Here is a 25927-nt window from a genome sequence, read left to right as displayed (position 1 = left end):
AGTCTCCTGGCATGGGCATAGCCAGGGAGGTGAGGGGGGGGAGCTGCCCCCTATAAATCAAGTAAATCAATAAAAATACTGAACTAACTGACCAATTGTGTCACAGCTAACTCGGCTCTGCCCTTAGCCTCCAAAATAAAGCCTGCCCCCCAATAAATGCTGTTTGCACCTATGGCTCCTGGTATCAGTTTTCCAAATCCGGGATGGTGCTTTCAAGGACGCAATTTCAGCCCCATTTATTCTGATCCTTATGAAGAACTGTTCCCTTTCCCCCACCCTCTTAACAAATAAATTGCCACGGTGGCAGGTTTGATCCCCAGATGGGCCAGCCATATATTCCTGCATTGCAGGGGGTTGGACTAGATGATCGGCTGGGTCCCTTCCAGCTCTACAGTTCTATGCTTCTTATGTTCTCAAGCTCCCCTGGTGCCAGCCAGGTGTGGCCAACTCAGTTTCCTCAAGTACTTGAGGAATGGCAGCCTGTCATAAGAGGATGGCAGCTGATGGGCAGCAACAAGCCTCTCCTATCTGCTGGGATTGCCAGGCGGCATATGCTGTGCCAGTTCAAAAGCTGCCTGTTCCTTATAGGTACAGCCATCTAATTCCAGTTTGCAAAAGGGAGTTTCTACCCCAAGTATCTGCCAGGGAAATAAAGGGTCTGGAAAGGTTAACCTCGCTCAGAGCGGCCAAGGCAGCATCACTTGGGAAGATAATGCTCTTTTGTATTTCGTATCCATCTCTGACTAAACAACACAACAGGGTGTCCTTTCAACCAACTTTAGATGATAGAAGCCAAGTTTTCACCATTTATTTAGCCACTTTTGACTTTCACAAATTTAAGCATGTGTGTTAAGCCTAAGGCCTCAATTCTGTGTTCATTTGATTGCAAGTGGGTTCCCCACTGAATTCAGCAGAATTTACTTTTGAGTAAAAGCTTGTGTCGTATGGTCCATGATCCTTCTAACTTTTCATAACTCAAAAAGCTGACTGCTTTTTCAACAGCAGAAGTTTGGTGGGTCAAAAGTGTCAGAGCCTCCCCTACTGCATCTTCTGCATCTTATTACAGGAGTCCTGAAAATCAATAGTGCCTGTGAGGGCGCCACACATTCAGCAGTGCTTGGGAGAGCAAGCAGAAAGACAGAACTCCTCCTTCCACCATAGAGCAGACAGACAAAGAGCTCTAGACAGCTGCACACTTCCGGTTCTGATCAGAAATTTCCACATGCAGGTTAAGAATGGTGGGAAAATATGTGGGAACTGTCAACAAATCAGGGCAGGTTTGCAGATGCTTCTGCATTGCTCTACATTGCGCTTTTGACTATGATGATATACCAAGGGACGTTCAGTGCAAGATCCTGTTTCCGCTCTGGTTGCTTGAATAGAAATGGGCGATTTTTGGTTTTTTAAATGATTTTCTATGTTTCCCTCCCTGCTGCCCAAGGGTTTTAATATGATTTTTCAGGATAGAAGGAGAAGAGAGAGATTATGATTAGGGATAAATCTTTTTAAAAGGTTGTAAGGGAGGTATGTTAAAAGGGAACTGTGTGAATAGCTTTGTTAAAAGGCATTTAAAACAGGCAGAAATTCAAGCCAATTACGTATAAACACTGTATTTTAAAGCACATTGGAAGCACATTCTTTGCCTCAAAGAATTCTGGGCATTGTAGTTTTCCCCTCGCAGAACTACAATTCCCAGCAGCAGTGCCCGGAATTCTTTAAGCGGGGAAAATGGACTGGAAATGTGCTTCAAAGATATTGTTTGTACATAGCCTGAGTCTCCTCCATGGAGGGTTGAAGCTGTTCATTTTCTGTTTAAACAGCCTTTAAAGGCACAAAACCTTTTCCCCCAACAAAATACTAATGGAGGTTTTGCTTTCACCATTTTGGGGCTCCCAAAGTGGGGCTTGTCACTCACCCCGCACCCCAACGCTCTTAAAACCAGGTTGAAAATTGGAATGGGTTCCCAGCTCAGTCAGTAGAGCCTGAGACTCTTAATCTGAGGGTCAGGCTGATGGCCATTCCAAGATCGGTTACGGCCAAATTAACCGTCAGGAGCTCAGGTGACCTGAGATGGGAGGAGCGCTTTACAGCTACTGCCAGGACAGCTGAATTCCCCAGAACTGTCAGGATGCCTGAAAGGAGGAGGAGGAAAGCAGTGTGATTTACAGGCATTCACAATCAGCCAACAAATCGGTGCAAGATGCAAACGTCATGACCCACAGCCAGTGTATACTCTGTAACTCAAGGTTTAGAAGCCATAGCAGTCTTCTTTTTTAATGCGAAGTAGTATTTTATTCACAGGCCTTTCTCCACAATAGGTAATGTTGTGTACTGAAGTTCTCACCCTGGGCCAGCAGAGGGATACTGTAGATAGTTTTCACTCAGGTCCACATATGCAAATAAGGGATTGAAAGTGGCGTTCAGTGATTGGATAGTTATAGAAAGTGGTTACTGTTGCGTTGTAGTGGAGCTCTATATAAGCAGGCTGGCTGAACCCTTCAGTTCAGTTCTCTTCTTGCCTCTGAATAAACAAGAGCTGTTTGAAGAATCACTGTGTCGTCTGATATGTTCACCCTCAGCTTAACAGTTCCTGCCTTGCAGTGGCTGGACTAGATGACCCCAGGGTCCCTTCCAACTCTACAATTCTGTGATCCATTGCTGCATCTTCACTTATTGTGCGGTATTTCAAGGGAAAGAGTTATACTGGCACGCTTTCCCCTGAGAGGCTCACCTGGCACCTCCACGAGGCACCTTAAGCTACCAAGTGAAAACCTTTCTCTTCATTTCTGCTGACCCACATCCTATATCCTTTGGGACGCGTGGGGGGAGGGAGGCGGTTCTTGCTTTGTTCCGCTTTTGTGTTCCTTATGCATTTTGTGTTTTAATCTTGTGTTTTGACGCGGTCCCCTCCCAGCCTTTAAAACAAAGCCGTGCCCAACGCGGCCTCCTTCGGCCCCTCCTCCCCGCCTGTCGGAAACTGCGCTGGGGAGCCGCTGGTGTGGTTGGAAAACCCTTCGCCCGCGTCCCTTTGGCGCCGCCTCCGCCATTGCAACGCGCAGGCGTGGCCGGGGTCGGGCCGGCTTCTGGGTCCCGGCGCCCGCCGCTCCCGCTCGGCCGGGCGGAGTCCGTTTCTCCGGGCGGCTCCGGTGCTCCGGGAGGGCTGCTGGAGCCGGAGGGGCCCAAGCCAGGCTCCGTGCGAGGGGGGGCTGTCCGGCAGAGGCGCCCCCCCCGACACCGCGGACGAGAAGCTCCAGAGGTTTCCTTGGGGTCCTTTGGCCAGGCCCCCCCAGAGGGGTCTGTTCTGCTGGCCCCCCCGGACTGTTGTGACGCCCCCCCCCCCCGGCAGCGGCAGGATTCTTTCCCAGAGGCGCCCCGAGGAGACGCGGCCAGTTGGGCCGCCTCTCGCCCGCCCCTGCAGCTGCCCGGGGGGGGGGACGCACCATGGACGGGGGGGTCTGCAACCCCTCCAGTCCCAATCTGGCCAACTTCTCCGTAGACCCGGCTCTGTGGATGGAGGCGCTGCTTTCCTGGCAGAGGACCTCCGCTCCAGCCCCAGGCTCCCGTCCCCATCCCGGGAGGGGAGAAGGCAGCTTGGCAGGTGGGGGCAGCTCCGGATTTAGGATGGTTCAGGCAGTTGCCCCACACAGAGCGCCAAGCAAAGGGGTTGCAAAATTGAGAAGATGCATTTTGGGGGCACCAGGTTTTGGCCTTGCACAGGGCACCGTATTTAGGAAAGATTGTGGTCTTGACTGAGCTCTTCCTTTCTTGGGTACTTTTGATATGGACTCCAGGGAAAGTTGAAAGGCTTGCAAGTTCTCCCCAGAAGTGCAACACGGTACTGAAGAAAATGTATTGGTTGACCTGTTTTGTGTACCTTGTCTTCCAGCACAGCAAGAATACTCTCCCTAGAAGCCTGCCATTAGCTGGCTGGTCCAAAGCAGTAGGTGACATTTCGGCTCACCACCTTGGCCCACTGTCTGCTGGCTGCATCGCCCCTTCTAGGGTGCTGAGTACTGCAGTTTCAGGAGAAGCCACAACAGGCAAACTTCCTTTCCTGCATTACTGTTCATTGTAGTTTAGAGAAGGAGAAAATATAAAAAGCCAGCCAGTAACTAACTAACTAACTATAAGTGGTTGTTTTTACAGATGGCTGTACTGATCAGTGTGGGATTCTTCAGCGCATGGACACCATATACTGCAGTCAGCTTGTGGTCAATATTTCACTTCAGTGAATGTTGCCATGTCTTTTTGCTAAACCCTCAACAGCCTACAACCCTTTTCATTTACTATACTTTCAGCAAAACTTTCCGGCATGAAATTAAGCGCCTCCAGTGCTGCTGTAGCCAGAAAGTTTACTTTAGCACCAAGCATACCACCAATTGCCATGTGTCAGTGATTTGGTCAGGAAGGGATAACGCGCACATTTCTTCATTCAGAAAGACAGACAGTGGAGAAGTTCCAAATCCATCCGCTGCAGCTGCAGAAGTCTTATTCGAAAACGTTGCTCTAAAGTCCAGATCATGAAGTCTCCCAGGGAAACACTGCAAGGGCAGTAATTCCTAGGAAGTTTATAATAAACTGCTTGCAGGATAATTCCAAGGTCTCTGTTCTTTAAAAAAAAAAGACCTGCCGGCAAGAACTGAGGAATCTCAAGGAATTTTGACACATGGACTAAATTAGAGTTTGCTATATTAATAGCTGGCAGAGGAGGTATTTATGGAGTTAAAAGAGATTGTAATGTTAGTGAACTTGGCATTTGTTTTTGTGCTTTTGTTGGACTGTATGGGATGCTGAGCTCAGGTGTCAATGATGGAGTCTCAAGAGGCACAGGCGTCTTGAAGAATAAGAAAAGACCTTTGCTTAACGGGCTGTTAACACCTCCCCCTTCGATACTTCTATTAAGGCTGTTGAACAAGAACCTTACAAAAAATGGACTTTTCATAAAAGGGTCGCTCTATCCGTCTTGTGCATGTCATCTCAGTAATGGATTTGTGAGGTCACAGAACTGGAAACCGCCCATATCTCCCGTAAGGCCACCAACTTCAGACTCTACAGAGGCTATTGAGAAGGAAAAGAAAAAGGTAGACCAGGCATAGGCAACCTTTCGCCCTCCAGATGTTTTGGACTACAATTCCCATCATCCTTGACCACTGGTCCTGTTAGCTAGGGATCATGGGAGTTGTAGGCCAAAACATCTGGAGGGCCAAAGGTTGCCCGTGCCTGAGGCAGACTACCAGGGGTAGGAAATGGATCCTTGTCAATCTGACAAGCAAACAAAGCTAGGGCAACGAGACTGGACCGAAAGGGCAAGAGGCATGTGAACAAACAGTATGAAACAGCAGGACATAATTTCACCACCTTTCTGTATCAGTAACATTTATTTTAAATTGTAATTTGCATTTCCAAAGATCTGAAATGTATTTCAGATATAATGCCGTCTTATATGCAAAAATTTTAAATTTACTCATTTCATTTAGATTCTTTGATAGATCTTACATACATATGTAATAATATTGCAGATGATTTCCCACTTTCTTAGAAAGCATAAGGCAACACCAGACATTGTAGATGATTTAACAATTTTATCAACAAATCACAATGCATCAACACAAACTATAAGATATAAAGTTTGTTATGAGACAGAGGTTTACGGAGATTGCTGCCTCATTTCCAAGCATTTCTCGATATCATCAAGAACTTGGACAGCTGCCTTTGGGATTCGGGTTCCAGGGCCAAATATATTGGAAACACCAGAGGCATACAAGAAGTCATAATCCTGTTCAGGAGAAAAACAGACATAAAACATGCATGCAAACTTTGTAAAGTAAAATTCTGCAGAACATATGCTAAAAGAGCAGAGTTTAGCGATGGCAGTTCAGGAGGTAGCACACATGGAGAAGGGAAAATAACTTAGTATGCTAGCTATGAGGGAAAACAGTGATGCTCTCACCTATGCAAACCCCACCATGTGTGCAAAATCCTAGTGACTACAAGTTCAACCAATCTCTGCTCTAGGTGTTATCCTATGTAACATAAAGAATGAAATCATCAAAAGTGGTGAACATTTTCACCTCTGCTCCAATACAACAAGAGACTTGTGGCTCTATACGAATCTTTTGCCAGGGGCAACAATTATAGCAAGGTCAAGAGATTCAAAGCAGAAAAGCAAATTCTACCCCACTCCACTCGCCATTCCCCCCTCCAGCCCTTTCTTCCCTTCTTCCTAACTATTTAAACCAATTCATGAACTAAGAACTTCTACATTGACCACTAATAATGAAACATATGTTGTCATAGAATCATAGAGTTGGAAGAGACCACAAGGGCCATCGAGTCCAACCCCCTGCCAAGCAGGAAACGCCATCAGAGCACTCCTGACATATGGTTGTCAAGCCTCTGCTTAAAGACCTCCAAAGAAGGAGACTCCACCACACTCCTTGGCAGCAAATTCCACTGTCAAACAGCTCTTACTGTCAGGAAGTTCTTCCTAATGTTTAGGTGGAATCTTCTTTCTTGTAGTTTGGATCCATTGCTCCGTGTCCGCTTCTCTGGAGCAGCAGAAAACAACCTTTCTCCCTCCTCTATGTGACATCCTTTTATATATTTGAACATGGCTATCATATCACCCCTTAACCTCCTCTTCTCCAGGCTAAACATGCCCAGCTCCCTTAGCCGTTCCTCATAAGGCATCGTTTCCAGGCCTTTGACCATTTTGGTTGCCCTCCTCTGGACACGTTCCATTTTGTCAATGTCCTTCTTGAACTGTGGTGCCCAGAACTGGACACAGTACTCCAGGTGAGGTCTGACCAGAGCAGAATACAGTGGCACTATTACTTCCCTTGATCTAGATGCTATACTCCTATTGATGCAGCCCAGAATTGCATTGGCTTTTTTAGCTGCCGCGTCACACTGCTGGCTCACGTCAAGTTTGTGGTCAACCAAGACTCCTAGATCCTTTTCACATGTACTGCTCTCAAGCCAGGTGTCACCCATCTTGTATTTGTGCCTCTCATTTTTTTTTGGCCAAGTGCAATACTTTACATTTCTCCCTGTTAAAATTCATCTTGTTTGTTTTTGCCCAGTTCTCAGTTGTAGATATTTCCCCACATTTATTATGCTATTTTTGTGATATATAAATGACGTAAGAATACTTGGTACACTATACTCATTTGTATAACAATATTCTTGTTTATAACCCCACCCCACCCCCCAGAAAAAAGCCAATTCTGGAAGAAGAAAAATTATATAGTTTCTATTTCAGTAAAGAAAACTGGTCCCTTTTTTCTTCATTTCTTAAAATGTTTATGAATATTTTTAAATTTAAAAAGTGATATTTAAATTATTTGATTATATTGGCAGTTTTCGAAAGCTTTTGGGAGGCTGCTTCTCAACTGCATTGTTCTGTGAACCTTAAACCTAGAAACTACAACGCTTTCCCAAATTTGCTGAAGGATTTCCACATTTCAAAAGCTAGATGCTATTTTAAAAGCCTTTCAATGGTATTCATTTGCCTGGAGGAGGAGGAGAAAGTAGATGGAGACCCCACCTCACTGGGAACAATTTAATCATCTCACAACAAGCCATCTTGTGATGGTGGTGCACAGTACCTGGGGAGGGATGGCGCCTCCACACATGAGGAGAATGTCTGGGTGGCCAAGGGACAAGCCGTTTTGTGGCCAGCAGCCAAGGTGCTCACCCCCCCAGCCATGCACATCCGCATCTACCGCCTGCTGGGCCACTTCACGGGGTGCCTAGGAAGAGAAAGCAAAGGAGAAGTGTCAAACAATATGGGAAAGAAGAATGCATAAAACCTAACACTGCATGCAGACCCACACTTGTTTTCACAGAGAAGAGCGACAACAAAACACTAGGCACCAGCATGCACCGCTGAAGGCTGCTACCTGCATTTAGGTTAGACAGTATGGGTGCCCGTAAAGTAGAGTACAGAGAGGAACATTGCCACCTACCGATGACATTCTCCAACTCAGGAATCTGTAAAATCATCCTAGTACAATATAGTCTGATAGTTACCTTTGGTGCGAGCAGGAAATTGAAACAATAGGGGCAAATAATTTTTTAAAAAATTATTTTACAAATTTATAAATTGCTTAAAAGCCCGAGGCCCACAAAGCTGTGTACAAAAATCTAAAATACGAAAAAAAATGTTGTGGCTGCTTCTGGCTTCCCTCCTGCCTTAGATATATATTCAGGTTTGATTTAAAGAATGGTTGTCTTTTTCTTCTGGTTTTCCTTAGCTTCCTAATCCCCTTTGCCCCTCAGTGAAGGAAATCGGGCTGAGAGACTGGCTTCCCATAGCGAGGTTCACAGCTGAATGCCTTTCCCCCATCCCAAACCTCTCTCTAGTCCCCCACCTGGACCCCCGCCAGCCTGGGAGAGATGCTCTGGACCACAGCCTGGCAGGGGCTGCTTCCACGGCTGGGCCCAGCAAACGGCCTTGGCCTGGGGCGGCGCCTGCTGAGAGGCAGCGAGACAAGGCTGCGCTACCACCATGTCATCTCTGCAAGCTGCAAGGAAAGACACAGAAGATTAAGGTGCCCCCGTGCCGCCCGTCTCTTCCTCCTCTTCCTCCAGGTCTTCCAGGATGAGCTCTTCTGAAAGGGAAAGAAGAGAAGGCTGCCAGTTAGAGAGGCTTCTTACACACAGAGAGAGACTTTCTGAACACACCCATGGAAATAGGCATTACCTTCCGGGGGACCTTCCTTCGTTTTTGCCTGAGCCTGCAGGGAAACAAAGAGCCACATGGGATACTGTTAAGTTGTGGGCGAACATAGCAGACGACACAGCGATTTCTCCAGAGCAGCTCTTTATTGTAAGCTGGACAGACTGAACAGCCAACAGCTCAGCCGGCCTGCTTTTATAGGAGCCGTCTGCCAACATTGTATCAACAACAACCCAGGGTTTCCTGCCTAAAATAACTGACGTGGACCTGAGTGAAAACTATCTACAGTATCCCCCTGCTGGCCCAGGGTGAGAACATCAGTACATAACAGATACGATGCTCTACAGCTCCAAACAGGCCTCAGACAGAGGCCTTTCCTGAGAAATCGGAGGGACTGGAATCAGTGGCGTAGCGTGGGTTGTCAGCACCCGGGGCAAGGCAAGTAATTTGCGCCCCCTAACCCGTGAATTTGCACCCCCTAACCCGTGAATTTGCGTCCCCTAACCCTAACCCCCAGATGTTGCGCCCGGTGTGGCCGGCCCCCCCCCTGCACCCCCCCACGCTACGCCACTGACTGGAATAATCAGCTTCTATAGGCTGAGAGGTTTACCTTGGAAGTCCTTTGGAAAAGGGCCCTGCAGGGGGGGGGCGGGGGGCGGGGGGGAGGAGGACTCAGGGAGAGGGCAAACTTTATTTTTCCTTGCCATCTGCAAAATGGCTTTTCGCAATCTGGTAAACCTAGAAAAGAAAGAGAAAAATGTGAGAAATGGGGCTCACAGTTCGTCCTCTCCTGATCTACGTCCCGAAACTGCTTTTTGCATTCACGCCTCTAAGCTCCCCGTCACCACAGAATTCAGTTGCGCATCAAGGCCCCCCTTGCGCACCCCCAAGAAGAAGGAGAACACACGGAGACAGAATTGGACTCTGAAGGTGAAGGGGCAAAATTTAGGCCACAACTTTATTGAGTACAGCAATGTGAGTGGTATTGGGTTTAATTGCTGAGGGTTTTTCCAGTGATTTTACCCCAGGAAATAGGCCCCCGAAACGGACTTTGGGCACACATACAACAAAAACCACAATAACACTAATAACACAGTTTGACAATTCAGATTTGGATACACTGATAGACCTATGACTACACCTTTTTAACAATATTTCCCCGCCTCTCTCTCCTCCCCCTACTTCCCACCATTATCCGCCTTATCGCTTAAATATTCCTTCCAGATTTCTTCATATTTATCCATTCTTAATTTGCGTCGACATGCAATTTGTTTGTATGTAGCTAGTCTGTCATATTATCAATTCATGTGCTCAACGGAATCTTTTTGCGGCTCTTCCAAATCATCAAAACAAGTTTTTTTGCTTCTAATATAGCACGGTACATCCATTTGTTTTGACCCCTTGAAATCTCCCACGTTTCCAGAATATAATTTAGAATTAAATTTAATTCCGCTAAAGAACAATTTCTTTTTATTACTCTTGCTGTAAATATCCTCACCTCGCACCAAAATGATCTTATTATTGGGCATTTAATCATCATATGTACTAAGTTGGCATTTTTACTCCCACATCTCCAGCAGTTGTCTGGACTTGTTATTTTCTTCTGGTATAGTTTTGCTGGAGTCCAGGGGACTCTGAATATTATTTTCTGTTGAAGAAGTCTTAGTCTTAGATCCACAGAGGCTATTTCTGTTGATGTTATACTTGACTCCCATATATTATTTGTTATCTGTACCCCTAACTCTTCACTCCATTTTTGTCTATCATATTCTAAATCATATTTCTTCCTGTTGAGTAGAGTTTTATATCGTGCAAGTGTAGAGTTTTTTGTTTTTGCTGCAGAGATTAAATATTGTAGCAACATGGGTGTTTCCGATGCTGCTATAGCGTCAGGGCCAAACTGCCTTTCCAACATATGTTTCTTTTCTTTTTTTAATTTCTTTTTATTGAGTTTCTCTTAAGAAAAAAAAATCCAAAAGAAAAAAAACAAATCAACAAATCCAAAAGAAATATCCATACATAGCACAAAGATAACATCCATTACAGTTCTTTGTCTTCTTCCTTGAATCTTTATATCTTTAAATATTTAAACCTTTTCTCTACACATTCCTTGACCTCCTTCCCTCCCGATTTCGGGCTTCTTAATAAAAGTTCTTTCTTTTTTCTCCAGCTATTAATTGTTACTGGTTTACGTGTCATAAGACTTATATCAAACCTGCTATAGTTTTTAAGTCTCTATAGTAAAGGTAAAGGTACCCCTGCCCGTACGGGCCAGTCTTGCCAGACTCTAGGGTTGTGCGCCCATCTCACTCAAAGAGGCCGGGAGCCAGCACTGTCCGGAGACACTTCTGGGTCACGTGGCCAGCGTGACAAGCTGCATCTGGCGAGCCAGCGCAGCACACGGAAACGCCGTTTACCTTCCCGGTAGTAAGCGGTCCCTATTTATCTACTTGCACCCGAGAGTGCTTTCGAACTGCTAGGTTGGCAGGCGCTGGGACCGAACGACGGGAGCGCACCCCGCCGCGGGGATTCGAACCGCCGACCTTTCGATCGGCAAGTTCTAGGTGCTGAGGCTTTAACCCACAGCGCCACCCACGTCCCTACAATGTATACCATAAATTTATTCCCTACGTCCCTTCAATGTATACCATAAATTTATTCCAGTCACTAATAAACTTTGTATTTTTTGGGTTCTGATTTTTTGTGTCATTTTTGCTAACTCAACATATTCATATAATTTTGTTTGCCAATCTCTGATTGTTGGGGTATTTGGGCTTTTCCAATTTTGTGCAATTAATATTCTAGCGGTGGTTGTGGCATATTGGAATAATGTCTTATCTTCTTTTTTTATTTCATCCCCAATTATTCCTAGTAAGAAGGCATCTGGTCTTTTAGGTAAGGTATATTTAAATATTTTTTTTAACTCATTATAAATAAGTTCCCAGAACTTCTTCATTATTTCGCAGGTCTACCACATATGGTAGAAATTGCCTTCTTTGATTTTACACTTCCAGCAAGCCTTATTTCCTGTTTTGTATATTTTCCCTAGTTTTGCCGGTGTGATGTACCACCTATACATCATTTTTTCCAAATTTTCTCTGAGTAAGAAACATGCCGTGAATTTCATTCCACTAGTCCATAATTTCAACCACTTATCATACTCTATATTGTATCCCAAGTCCATTGCCCATTTTGTCATGACCTCCTTTATTTCTTCATCTTTAGTGTCCCAATCTAATAATATGTCATACATTTTAGATAATAACTTGGATTTACCTTCAATTATTTCTATCTGGAATTTAGATTTTTTCTCGTTTATCCCTACTTTTTTGTCTTCCTTCCATACTGCGTTTATTTGATGAAATTGCAGCCAGCCTGTTAGTTTGTCTTTCAACTCCTCATACGTTCTCAATTTCCATCCACTCTCTGATCTTATCACCAACATATGTTTCAATTGGATGTATTGCCATTGTGTTTCACTGGTTAATCCATACTTTACTTGCAAATTAGGCCCCTGAAACGGACTTTGGGCATGCCTGGCTTAGGCATTGGCAATAACTATATCTGACTCCTGCCCACCTTGCAGGAAGTCTGGAAGAGTAAACCACCAACAGGGAGCTCCATCAATGGCGACCAACTGAAACTCACCCCGGGGTTCCCGCTGGGTCCTGGCATGGCCCTTTAGCGGAATACCCTTGTACCTGGAGGGGCAGGCGATGGCCGCTCCTCCCCCCCCCCATTTCACTAAGCCAATGCCTAACCGCCAAACCTTACAAAGTTGTGACAATTGCTAAGAAGTAGACAAAAACCAAGAGGCCAGTACAAATTTGCCAAATGGAAAAAAATCCTACCCGGCCCCTGTTCCAAAACAGGCGACCAACCGAAGTCCAGAGCAAGGCCAAAGCACAAACCTAAATCGAGGGTGGGTGGGCAGGTGTTTGGCAGCGCAAACCCAGGTAAACCCCCCCCCCAACGCCGCACCGCTGCCTTTTAAAGGCCTCCCTCGATCACACCACCACTCCGAAGGAAGGGGGGCTGTACCTATGGCCTGTGCGCAACGCGGACCCTCAATTAAGAGGGTCCGATATGCTGAAAGAAATCCTACTTACATGCTGTCTCTACTCTCACAAGCACAGAATGATCCAAGCATAGGAGATCCCAGGCCTTCTAGAGCTCTGGCGAACAATGAGCCAGCAGAGGGAGATGTCACAATGAACCTCGTGCGATGCAGCACCCCTGGGCCCTGAGAAAACCAGCAGCCACAAGCCCTGCTCCTCTTAAGGGACGCGACTAAGTTTTCTTAGTCAAATTTATCCGTAGAAGCTATTATAATGATAGCAAAATATTATTGCTTTCTTTAACACATTATAAAACCAAACCACATTATAAAACCAGTTCATAAAACGAAAGAAAATGAATATTGGGGATTGCTTTCTTGAAAGCATCACCACACCCAAGATGATGTGTCAGGCTTCTGGCATGGGCATAGCCAGGGAGGCGGGGGGGGGGAGCTGCCCCCTCTAAATCAAGTAAATCAATAAAAATACTGAACTAACTGACCAACTGTGTCACAGATAACTCGGCTCTGCCCTTAGCCTCCCAAATAAAGCCTGCCCCCCAATAAATGCTGTTTGCACCCATGGCTCCTGGTATCAGTTTTCCAAATCCAGGATGGTGCTTTCAAGGACGCAATTTCAGCCCCATTTATTCTGATCCTTATGAAGAACTGTTCCCTTTCCCTCTTAACAAATAAATTGCCACGGTGGGAGGTTTGATCCCCAGATGGGCCAGCCATATATTCCTGCATTGCAGGGGGTTGGACTAGATGATCAGCTGGGTCCCTTCCAGCTCTAGTTCTGTGCTTCTTATGTTCTCAAGCTCCCCTGGTGCCAGCCAGGTGTGGCCACTCAGTTTCCTCAAGTACTTGAGGAATGGAGCCTGTCATAAGAGGATGACAGCTGATGGGCAGCAACAAGCCTCTCCTATCTGCTGGGATTGCCAGGCGGCATATGCTGTGTCTGCTCCAAGATGCCTGTTGCTTACAGCTACAGCCATCTCATTCTACTTGGTGTAAGGGAGTTTCTAGCCCAAGTATCTGCCAGGGAAATAAAGGGTCTGCAAAGGTTGCCCTCGCTCAGAGCGGCCAAGGCTGCATCACTTGGGAAGATAATACTCTTTTGTATTTCGTATCCATCTCTTAATAAACAACACAACAGGGTGTCCTTTCAACCAACTTCAGATGATAGAGGGGAGCTAAGTTTCAACCATTTATTTTATACACCTTTGATTTTCACAAATTTAAGCAGGCGTGTTAAGTCTAAGAGCTCAATTCTCAATAGCCTTTCCTAACTCAAAAAGCTGAGATGGTTTTTCCACAGCAGAAGTTTGGTGGGTCAAAAGTGTGAGAGCCTCCCTTACTCCGATTCTGCATCTTCCTATAGGAGTCCTGACAAATGAATCGTGCCTCTGAGGGCACCACACCTTCAGCAGCGCTTGGGAGAACAAAGAGGGAAGGGCAGGTCTCCTCCTTCCACCACTGAGATATATAAGAGAAAGAGAGCTCTGTACAACTGCACAATTCCGGTTCTGATCAGAAACTTCCACATGCAGGTTAAGAAGTGGGAGGGAACATGACGGGGAAATGTCCCTAAATCAGGGCAGGCAGGTTGCCAGACGCTTTCTGCACTGCTCTCCCTTGCACTTTTGACTATGATGAGATACCGAGGGCCGTTCAGTGCAAGATCCTGCTTCCGCTCTGGTTGCTTGAATAGAAATGGGGAGACTTTTATTTTTTAATGATTCTCTATGTTTCCCTCCCTGCTGCCCAAGGGTTTTTTTTAAGGCTAGAAGGAGAAAGATTATCCCCACCCCAGGCTAGGTGGGGATAATTTTAATTTTTCAGGACACTAAGGGAGGTGTGTGAAAAGGGCAGCGCGTGCATAGGCTGCATCAACACTGTATTTTGAAAGCACGCGGGCAGCCCAGTCTTGGCCACAAAGAATTCTGGGCATTGTAGTTTCCCCCTCGCAGAACTCCCATTCCCAGCAACGGACTCGGGCTGCTGGGCTCTCTCCGCCCCTTGGTCCCCGCTCCTCTCTCGGAGGAAGGGGAGCCGGAAGGGCCCCGGGAGGCGGGCAAGGCTGCAGCAAGGGCCGGCAGCGCCGGGCTCCCTCTCCGGAGGCGAGAGACCAGGGACAGGACCCCCCCCCCCAAGGGTCAGTTCTGCTGCTAACGGCCCCCAACGGCTGGATCCTTCCCTTTGCCTCTCGCCCTCCCTCCTCCAGCGCTGCCCTGGGGGGGGGGGCAGGGGGGTCTTCACTCCTCTAGCAAGGGGGGAGAGGCACCATGCTTGCCCCCCCTGGTCCTGCGCTGGGGTGGTGGAGGGGCTGCTTTCCTGGCAGAGAGCCTCCGTTCCAGCCCTTGGGGTTGAGGAGGGGGCAAGCTCCCGTCTCCATCCCTGGAGGGGCATCGCTGCTGGGGAGTGTAGTGGTTTGACTCGGGAGAAGGCAGCTTGGTAGGTAAGGGGCAGCTCCGGATTCATGCTTGGGGAGGGGGCAGAGCTAAACTATCTGTGGCACAATTAGTCAGTTAGTTAGTTATTTACTTGATTTAGGGGGCACCTAACCCCCCTGCACTCCTGGCTACACCCATACTTCTGCTTCTTTCTTTGCTGTGGCTTATAAGCTTAGTTACTATGGGACTGCTTTCTGTGCAGAGAGCACAGTCCAGCCCCTGGGGTTGAGGGGGGGGGGCCAAGCTTCTCCATCCATTTACTTCGGAGTAAGCCCCCTGGAATTCACAAGGACTTAGTTCTGAGTAGACATCATTAAGTTTCTACTGTTAGTCACTTCTTTGCATTAAATAGTCCATAGCTGGTGAGACACTTAAATCAAAAGCCGCTCCTCTGTTGATATGAATCCACAATCCTGTACCCACTTATTTGGGAGTAACCCTCATTGAAGTCAGCAGGGCTTACTTCTGAGTAGACATGCATAGGATTGTGCTGTAAATCAGCCACACTTTCATAAATCAATGGGACTTAGCTAGCTGTCACTACCTGATTTCAACAGAACCAAGGTGTGGATAGCTTTCAGCACACACCAATACATGGTTCCATGTGCATTCACAGAATCATAGAATTGTAGAGTTAGAAGGGACCTAAGGGCCATCTAGTCCAACCCCTGAGGCACATTCTTTCCTTAAAGAATTCTGGGCACTGCAGTTCCTGAAGTGTTGCTGGGACTGGCAACTCTGTGAGGAGTAAACTACCGTGCCCAGAACTCTTTGGGGGAATAAATGTACTTGAAAGGTGTAGGATGCGCATGTAAAGCCCATGGCATGAAAGAGGGTTAACTCAGAAGTAAGTCCCCTTGTCTGACTTGCTTTTGTTTTCATATGCTCTGCCTACCAGGACAGTCCAAACTGTAAGGCGAAGCTTACGATAGCCTGCACTGCTCACCGAAAAGCTGTTTCTCAGAAGGCTGCCTTACCATGAGTGCTGTATCCCAGAGCAGGCTGCAATTGGGCCAACGTGCTCCCTTGCGCCCCAGAGAAAGAGACATGCTCACTGGGGAAATGGCGAGGGTCGTTCCGTGGTGGAGCTCTGCCCAGCGTTGGTAGAGAGCGATGGCAAACTCCGTGTTCAGGTTCTGTGGCTCGTTGTGTCAGTATGAAAGCTGTCCTGCCCCTGCTCTGCCTCCAGGTCTTCAAGGATTATGTCATCTAAATGGAAAAGAAGAGAAGGTTGGGATCATAACTGTTTTGGGGACTTTATTATATTTCCTGAAGATCTCCTTGGAAATGGACATTACCTTCATGTTTTCCTTGGTCTTTCTTCCTCCGGCCATCTTCCTCCAGTCTCCTCCTGCTCTTCCTCGAGGTCTTCGATGATCAGATCATCTGAAAGGAAAAGAAGAGAAGGCTGGCAGTTAGAGAGACTTTCTAATATACACTGAACATATCCTTGGAAATAGACATTACCTTCCGGATGACTTTCTTTCTCTTTCACCTGAGGCGGCAAGGAAGTATGTGGAGGCTACAGGGAAACAAAGAGCCACATGGGATATGATTATCTAAACCTCAAAATAGGCCTCAGACAGAGACCTTTCCTAAGGAATCTTAGGGACTGGAAGCAGCATCTATACGCTGAAAGGTTTTACCTTCGTGGTCCTTTGGAAAAGGGGTCTGCAGGGGGAGGGGCAGGCGAGGGGGAGGATTCTGGGACAGGGCAAACTTTATTTTTTCTCGCCATCCTTGAAATCGCTCTTTGCAGTCTTCCAAGCCTAAAAAGGAAAGAGAAATGGGGCTTACAGTTAGTACTCTCTCATGCCTGTAAACCCAAGAGGAATTCACTACCCCCACAGAATGTTCCTGGAACAAACGTGAAATGATCCAACCACAGGAGTTCACCAGGCCTTTTTGCACTCTGGTGACCAGTGAGCCAGCAGAGGGAGGTGTCACAATGGCTTCTGCAAATCTGGGGCTGCCCCTTGAAAATAGGGACACTTGGCAGGTGTCCTGAGGTGCCCAGATGGGAGACCACCAGGGAACCCATGATATGGTGCTTAGAATTATACAGGCAAAAGTATTACTTAAATAAATACATCTCTAGACACACTGTCCTTTTGGTCTTTTCTCATGCAAGAATATTTCCCTAAGTCAGAAAGAGGCCTCCTGCTCATGAAAGTGCACCTTCGGGCCTGAGCCTCCTAAGTAGCTCTACTTGGGAGTAAATTTTTCTGACCCCAGTGGAAATTGGGGGTTGTGGTATGAGGAACAGGACACTGCTGTCAAGAAAGGGGAGAGCTAGCTTGACTCAAGTTTGCCCCGTGTTGGGGGGCTCAAAGAACAATCCCATGCTTGGGTGGTACATCTAGAAAGATTTTTAAAATGTGTGTGGCATGGTGAGGTAGAAGAAGGGTTGTGTCATTCACACATCATTAAAAATGCCACACACATGATCCAGTAGAATCATGTGTGTGGATGGCTGCCACATCTTGCTGGGCTACACAACTCGCAGCAGTCCCTACCATCATGGCCAACGGTCAGGGATGATGGGAGTTGTCCTCCACTAACATCTGAAGGGCATCCCATTGGTTACCCCCCAAGTATTAGGGTGTTCAAACCTTAATGTGTTAATTGTTTAAAAATCATAGCCTCCAACATTTATCTGATGACAATAGGGACGTCCCATTCCATAATGATAATTTTACTCTCTATCCCCACACATCTTACTGGGTTGCCCCAGCCACTCTGGACAGCTTCCACCATATATATAAAGGTTTTAGTATGAGAGGAACAAAGTATAATACAGTGATACGTGTGTATGAGTGTACGTATGTGTTTTCTTTAAAGAGAGAATGGTGGGATGGAGAAAGGGAGGGGGGGAGAGAAAAAGAGAGAAGGAAGAGAGATGGGAAGAAGAAAAAAGGTGTGGGGGAGGGAACTGTAGCAGTGGTATGGGGGAAAGTTTTGTTTTAAAAAGGGGGGTCATGGAGGGAGAAAGGGCTCCCCCCTCAAAAACAGACTGAGAAACAGGCTAAAAAGGGGGTCCGATTTTAAAAAACAAAAAGGATAGAAAATGAGGATGAAAATTAAAAAGTGAGGCAAAAGGAAAAAATAAGGGAAAAGTAAATTAGAAGGAGTTGCGTGTCTGGGGTGGAGGGGCCTGTGCTGGCTCAGGGCTCTCTTCTGGGCACTGCCATTTTAATTTTTGAAAGAAAGGTTTGAGGTAGAAATAAAGATAAGATTTATTGTATAATTTTTTATTGTTGTTATTATTTATTTAAAAATGGAGTAAAGGAAAATATATATTGAGAAGAAGGAAATAAAATAAAAATAAAACAAAAGATATTGGAAAGGAAACAACAACAAACGTAGGAAACAACAACAAACGTGCCCCTCCCCCTTTTTGGGGGGTGAAAAGTGTGTTTTAAGTAATATATGGATGTATTTTAAAAATGGTAGTAATAGTAATTTAGTAAAAGGGCTGAAGACTTAGGGAAGGGGGGAAGGGTTGATTTTTTTAAAGGGGGTTAAAATATATGAAAGGGGGGAAGTTTATGTACTAAATAATAGAAGATGAAGTTGATAATAGTAATATAAAAATATTTTTAAAATAATAATATTTTTTTGGAAAAAATATAGTTTAAAAAGGAGGGGGAGGAAAAATAAATAAATAAACTGTATAGAAAAAAGCGAGGTCTTTTTCCAGCGGGCCTCCCTCTGGGGGAGGTGGGCTCGTGTTGGGCCTGGGCTCCTCTCCTCCTTTCCCTCGGCGGTGGCAGCGCAATGGTGGTGGCAGTGAGATTGGGGTTCTTCCCCCCAAAAGGGCCTTCTCCCCTTCTCCTCCAGGCCTCAGAGCTCCGCCGTTGGCTGGATGCCCTCGGCTCCGGCCTGGTGGGGTCGCTGGGGGGGGGGTCTGGCGGCTTCCCGGTTGATACACCGGGTGCCCCCAGCACCCACACAGCAGTCCCGGCAGCCGGTCAGGCAGCACAAGCAATACTGGCCACCCTCAGGAGCTCTGTGACGCCCTGGTGTGCGCCATGTTGCTTCACCCACCATATATATAAAGGTAACAAGGTCTTTTTCCAGCGGGCCTCCCTCTGGTCTCCGGGGGAGGTGGGCTCAGGTTGGGCCTGGGCTTGAAGGAGGTGAGGACAGGTGACCCCACCTAGGCCCGAAGTCACACACCCCCCCTCAATAATCACCCCAGGCCTCAAAACTGTCCAAAATTCCTTTTGTCTTCTAAAAATCCACAGCTAAAGTTTTCCTCTGTTTTCTCACAAGATGCATAGGCAAACCGTTACTTTTATCAGTACAAGAGAGCTTCAAAAAAGGCTAATGAATAGACTCTGTCAGAGCCGGCCTGAGAACTGACTTTTATCTCATTCAGTTGCGACATCTTGGAGATGCTGAACTGTTCTCATTCCCCTTTCCTGGGAAGAGTCCACAATAGTCCCAAGACAGCTTTCTGTACATGCTCAGGAACCTCAACATGGGGCAGGACTCCTGAGGGAGGAGAAAGGGGAGGGAACTAGAAGGGGAATATATGCTCTGTGCACATGACTGTGAACTCGTTCATGTTTTTGTGAGTTATCACACTTGCTCCTTCTACCAGTTCATGGATGGTAGAAATAAAGCTTTTTCTCCGAAACTATTCCTTGAGTGTCTGTTGACTCCCACTTCCCTTTCCCGGGCGCAATATTTTTCCCACCTGAGGGCAAAGCCTCATAAGGCTACAGGCTCAGCCACGTGTTTCCTCGCGGCCTCCTCCAGCCTCTCCTCCTTTCCCTTGGCATTGGCAGCGAAATGGCGGTGGCAGCAGGGCCAGGGCTTCTCTCCCCCTCCGCGCTCGCTCCTGGGTCCCACCGGCCCCAGATGGCCGGGCGTCTGTCTCCTCCTCCCCTTCTCCTATCCCTCTGGAAGAGCGAGGTGGGCCTTGGAGCTCCTTTTGACCCCACCTCCTGGTGGGCTCGCTGGGGGGGGGGGTTGGCAGCTCCCCAGTTGATACATTGGGTGCCCCCAGTCCCCATGCGGCGGCGGCGGTCCCGGCAGCTTGGAAGCTGGTTAGGCAGCACGAGCAACGCAGGCCACCCTCAGGAGCTCCGCGACGCCCTGGTGTGCGCCATGTTGCCTCACCCACCATATATATAAAGGAAACAAAAAATGAAACATTAAAAAAAACCATCCCTGTACAGGATTGCCTTCAGATGGCTTGGGGATCAGATAACTCCATACCCTCTTACATTTCTTGAGTGAAACTAGGGACACCATAGGGAATGGTGGGACTTTGATGGATCAAATCAGAAACCAGGACGGCTTCTCTCAATCAGGGACATCCCTGGAAAATAGGGACACTTGGAGGGTTTGAACAATGTGTATTGTTTCAACTCTGTGTGAACCACCCAGAGAGGCTTTCACTCCTATCGTGTTTATCAATTAATAATAGCTGCAGAAAGGATTCAATGACTTAAGAGAGGGGGGCCTCCCTTTTGGTGAAATGTCCTTTGGGCCTACTCCAACATAAGCCTTGCTTTCTTCTTAAGCCGTAAGTGGTAGCAGAAACTGCACAGAACAGCTGATGACTGTTGGGCGCAAGAGATCTGGCACCCCATTTCTGCAGGTGAGGGTAAATGAAAGGCAAAATACTACAAAGAGCGCCCACAGCTCCAATGTTTTTGGAACTGGTCCTTCGTTGCCCAGATTTCTCTTCACTATTCCCTACCTTGGACCCCTGACCGTTGGGTCCAGTCGCGGACGACACTGCGGTTGTGGCGCTGATCTTGCTTTATTGGCCGAGGGAGCCGGCGTACAGCTTCCGGGTCATGTGGCCAGCATGACCAAGCCGCTTTAGGCGAACCAGAGCAGCGCACAGAAACGCCGTTTACATTCCTGCCAGAGCGGTACCTATTGATCTACTTGCACTTTGACATGCTTTCAAACTGTTAGGTTGGCAGGAACAGGGACCAAGCAACGGGAGCTCACCCCGTCACGGGGATTTGAACCGCCCACTTTCTGATCAGTAAGCCCTAGGCTCTGTGGTTTAACCCACAGCGCCACCCACGTCCCCCTACCTTGGTAAGTACTGCTAAATGCCTCGTTATTTGCAAGGACTGTGGCAAAATAGGTCAGGAGGTCTTTTCCGCCTTTTTAAAGCTCAGTGAGGTCTGCCTCACACAAGCAAAAGGACAGAGGCAGGAAAATGCCCAGGTGGCAGCCTTCTTTGAGTCACACTTGTTCACGATTGCAATGGATTGCAATTTGGCAACACCAAAAAGGAAACCCATCAGGGCATAATAAATGCAAGTTGCATCACCCCCCAGCCAGGCATGGTTCCAAGCAGAAGCAATAGCCAGGGGATACATGTTGATGGCCATTCCAAGATCGGTTACAGCCAAATTAACTGTCAGGAGCTCAGGTGACCTGAGATGGGAGGAGCGCTTCACAGCTACTGCCAGGACAGCTGAATTCCCCAGAACCGTCAGGATGCCTGAAAGGAGGAGGAGGAAAGCAGTGTGGTTTTCAGGCATTCATAATCAGCCAACAAACCGGTGCAAGATGCAAACATCATGACCCACAGCCAGTGTATACTCTATAACTCAAGGTTTATAAGCCATAGCAGTCTTCTTTTTTAACAAGAAGTAGGTATTTTATTCACAGGCCTTTCTCCACAATAGGTAATGTGTTACCCAAAGTAACATGAAACAGCTTGTGAATTTATATCAGCGGATTTGTGACTGAAGGACAGGTAAGGGTCAGAACAAAAGTGGATTCTGTTTCAGCCACAAATCAGTCACTTTCTAGCATCTAGTCTTGATACCTGTGGTATGCTTTCTTCAACACTGTAGAGTTATTTTCTTGACATTGTAAAAGGTGAATTAAAAGGTGCATCCAAAAGAAAATGTTGGTGGGGTCGCCTGACATTCCCAAGAATAGCAATCCCTGGAGTAGTAAGAAGTGGGGAGGGCGAGAAGGCTGTCCAGTCCTGATACCCTTGTTGGTGCAAACTCTGTGCTCAATAGCAGATTCTCAGAGAAGACAAAATGGGTGGAAGTGATCGTGAATATAGTCCCGGACACTCCCAAGCTTATGATTCCGTGGGTCTCAACGTTCAAGCTCTCTCCCTCCACCACCCCCAAACCTTGATAGCCATGGCTCAAGGTTTCATGGCCTCGGTAAAAACTATTAAGTAGCATCTGCACTCACCTGGTCAAATGCTTGATTTAGGCTGTAAACCAACACACCATTGCCTGAAAGTAAGTCACAATGAAGTCATCTAGCCTTACATTTCAGTAGATGTCTATAGGCTTGAACTGCCAGTTTGTTGTCAGCTCTGGACACAAAGTTGTCCTGAGCACCTTGAAAGAAGGATTAAAAGAAAGGGTGGTGCCCAGAGAAGTAGTTCCACTAGCACTAGAACTTCTGTTTGTGGGCAGAACAACCCTTTCTGCTTCTCTCCTTGTGCCTGCTCCACAGATCTGCTCCGGAGGGTGAACAACAGAAAATAAGACAGAACCCTTTCTCTACCATTTACATGTGAAGAGAACATCTTGTTAAGGGCCACCCCAATCTCTCCCAAGTGGTGTGAGGTTCCAGGAGTCTCTGCCCTTATCCAGGGTTCATGTTTCCATTGGAAAAATGAGGCGCAGCGGAGTCTTTAAGATAATATGCTTTTACTTACACATATATTCACCTTAACCTTGATGAAGGGAGTGCAGAGGGTGAATGTATTTTTTGCCAACCTTTCAGGGCAAAGTCTTCCCATTACAGCTTTCAAAAACTAGCTTATGACCACAATATCTAGTGATGGCTTCGATAGCTTAGGGGACCATCTGCAACCGCTGCAGATAAAAGTTTTCATATGACAGTTTCAGTCTCTGCACTCATTTCACAAGTCTGTGCCAACTCATCCAACAGAGATTCAGACACCATGAGGAGAATGTGTGAGGGGATCCATGTAGGATAGGGGCCACTTTGCTCCTCTTCCCTCTGCTGTTGCACTAGTGGAGATAAACCATGGTTTGGCTTAATGTTACACCTGAATTGGCCTTGTAGTTTTTTTACTGCAAACAAACTGCAAGCTGTAACACAGCTTTCCAACTTCCATTCTTGCCAGCTCATTTATTGTGAGCTGCGTCTTCTTGCCAGGGTTAGGAATGCAGATCCATCACCATCCTCCCTCCCCCCCCTTTCTTTTCTTTTTTTCAAAGAACTAGCATTGCATTTGAGTTCAGGTGAGACTTTGCAAGTACAGCATCTTCATTCCCCCCCACACTTAATTTATTTATTATTAATGTTGCAATACATATATGAAATCTTTACATATTGATACGTATACATTATATTCATAAATTCACATTTTCACATTTCATTATGTACCAACATTTATCCATTTCTTATTTCTTACTATGCGTCTTCCCTCCACCTGTACGTGACTTTCTTGTTATTATTTTGTAACTTTATTATTGAGATTGCGATTTTGTATTTTAATAATTAAATATTCAATCTTATATATCTGCTTAGCTTAGCTTACCGTATTTTTCGCTCTATAAGATGCACCAGACCATAAGACGCACCTAGTTTTTGGAGGAGGAAAACAAGGAAAACAATTATTCTGAATCTCAGAAGCCAGAACAGCAGGAAGGATTGCTGTGTAGCGAAAGCAGCGATCCCTCTTCCTGTTCTGGCTTCTGGGATAGCATGCAGCCTGCATTCGCTCCATAAGACGCACACACATTTCCCCTTACTTTTTAGGAAATACAGTAACTTAACTTTGTGAAATCAGTCTATACATATCAATAAATTCTTGTTGGAGCATCTTTGGGTCATGTATTCTTCTACACATTTCCATTCCTGTTTGAGATTTTGATTAGATTGCATTCTAACTGTTGCCGTCATTTTTGCTAATTCAATCATTTCAAAAAAATTATTTTGCCAATCTTTCAATGTTGGTACTTCTTCTGATTTTCTCTCCCCCTTTTTTAAAACTATATTTTTCCCTTTAAAAAATATTTAAAAAATATTTTTATATTATTATTATCCTCTTCTATTACTGAATACATAAACGTCTCCCCTTTCATATATTTTAACCTTTTAAAAAATCAACCTTTCCCCCCTTCCCTAAGTCTTCAGCCATTTACTTAATTATTATTACTACCATTTTTAATTAATATTAATATTACTACCATTTTTAAAATACATCCATATATTACTTAAAACACACTTTCCACCCCACCAAAAAAGGAAAAATATCGGCAATTAAAATGAATGTGTTGCCAAATTGCTATTTCTTTTTCAATCAATACCAGTCATCCTGAAAGATGTTTTAAAAAATGGCAGAAAGAGATTTCAAAATTTATCGGGGGGGGGGGAGGCCAAGGAGAAAATATAAAATACTTACAGACATAAAAGACAGAGGTGATCGAAGGGAAAGTGAAATTACTGAAGGCCGCATGCAGCATACTATTAGAATGGGAGACGAAAGATGAAGAGGTAAAATCAGTTATGATTAAATGGGCACAAGATGTAGGCCACAACATTATGATGGAAGATTGGGAAAAATTATGGAAAACTGATTTAAAATTTACAGATTGTTCCCTATTGAAGGAAAATTATATGAAGATGATGTACAGATGGTACATGACACCAGTGAAGTTAGGGGAAATGTATAAAACTAGTTCAAATATATGTTGGAAGTGTAAGGAAAAGGAGGGGACATTTTATCATATGCGGTGGGACTGTAATGTAATTAAAAAATTTTGGGAAATGATATACAACGGATTTAAGAAAATGTTTCATCTAACATTTGTTTTAAAAACCTGAAGCATTTTTGTTGGGGATTGTAGGGAAAGACTTGCCAAAAAAGCTGAAAAACATCTTCATGTATGCGACAACGGCCGCAAGAGTCCAATAGAAAAAGGATGGAAGAGTAAAGAAACCCCAACTAAAGAATCATGGCAAGAAAAATTGCCGGACTATGCAGAACTGGCAAAACTGACATATAAGCTACGGGACAAGGATAACTGTGACTTTAAGGGTGAATGGGAACCCTTTACAAAGTATCTGAAGATGCAACCAAGTGAACTGGACTCCTTGGCAGGTTTTGAATAAACATTCACAAACTTTTTATTGATAATAATCAGCTAAATAGTTTGAGGATCGATACAACTTTGTAACATGCAGAAAACAGCATTCTTAGAGAAACCAAAGACTGGAACTGAGGGAAGTCGGGGGTGGGGGTGGGGCTATGTGGGAGGATGGGGGGAGGGAGGAAAAAGGGGGAGGGGAAACAAGGATGATATGTTTTTGGATAATATGTTTTAATTTTGAATAACAAAATTCAAAAAGGGGGGACACATTCTTTTGTTGTTGTTGTCCTCTTTCCTTTCCAATATATTTTATCTTCTTCTACCTCACCATGCCACACACATTTTAAAAATCTTTCTAGATGTACCACCCAAGCATGGGATTGTTCTTTGAGCCCCCCAACACGTGGCAAACTTGAGTCAAGCTAGCTCTCCCCTTTCTTGACAGCAGTGTCCTGTTCCTCATACCACAATCCCCAATTTCCACTGGGGTCAGAAAAATTTACTCCCAAGTAGAGCTACTTAGGAGGCTCAGGCCCGAAGGTGCACTTTCATGAGCAGGAGGCCTCTTTCTGACTTAGGGAAATATTCTTGCATGAGAAAAGACCAAAAGGACAGTGTGTCTAGAGATGTATTTATTTAAGTAATACTTTTGCCTGTA

At 45.8% G+C, this 25927-nt stretch overlaps 3 long non-coding RNA genes and 1 pseudogene across 4 annotated transcripts in view; 1 reads left to right on the top strand and 3 right to left on the bottom strand.

Annotated features, from left to right (window-relative positions):
* Positions 1 to 24164, bottom strand: part of LOC310673754 (opsin-5-like) — a 29522-nt pseudogene extending 5358 nt beyond the window's left edge. Inside the window, exon 1 of the transcript XR_014515479.1 lies at positions 21313 to 24164. The product of XR_014515479.1 is annotated as an opsin-5-like (transcript). The remainder of the gene's footprint in view (positions 1 to 21312) is intronic.
* On the bottom strand, positions 5347 to 8540 carry LOC310675253. The gene is made up of 3 exons (XR_014510000.1): positions 8412 to 8540; positions 7608 to 7751; positions 5347 to 5776 (listed from the first exon to the last, which is right to left on the bottom strand). It is a non-coding gene; the product is annotated as an uncharacterized lncRNA (long non-coding RNA).
* On the bottom strand, positions 8552 to 9344 carry LOC310675270. Its single transcript, XR_014510015.1, has 3 exons — positions 9291 to 9344; positions 8705 to 8738; positions 8552 to 8612 (listed from the first exon to the last, which is right to left on the bottom strand). It is a non-coding gene; the product is annotated as an uncharacterized lncRNA (long non-coding RNA).
* On the top strand, positions 18568 to 19970 carry LOC310675249. Its single transcript, XR_014509994.1, has 2 exons — positions 18568 to 18923; positions 19311 to 19970. It is a non-coding gene; the product is annotated as an uncharacterized lncRNA (long non-coding RNA).
* Positions 24165 to 25927: the final 1763 nt, after the last annotated feature.

This window comes from Podarcis tiliguerta (assembly GCF_965153285.1).
Source record: "Podarcis tiliguerta genome assembly, chromosome: 3".
Lineage (NCBI taxonomy): Eukaryota > Metazoa > Chordata > Lepidosauria > Squamata > Lacertidae > Podarcis > Podarcis tiliguerta.
This window is presented reverse-complemented; position numbering and strand designations above follow the sequence as displayed.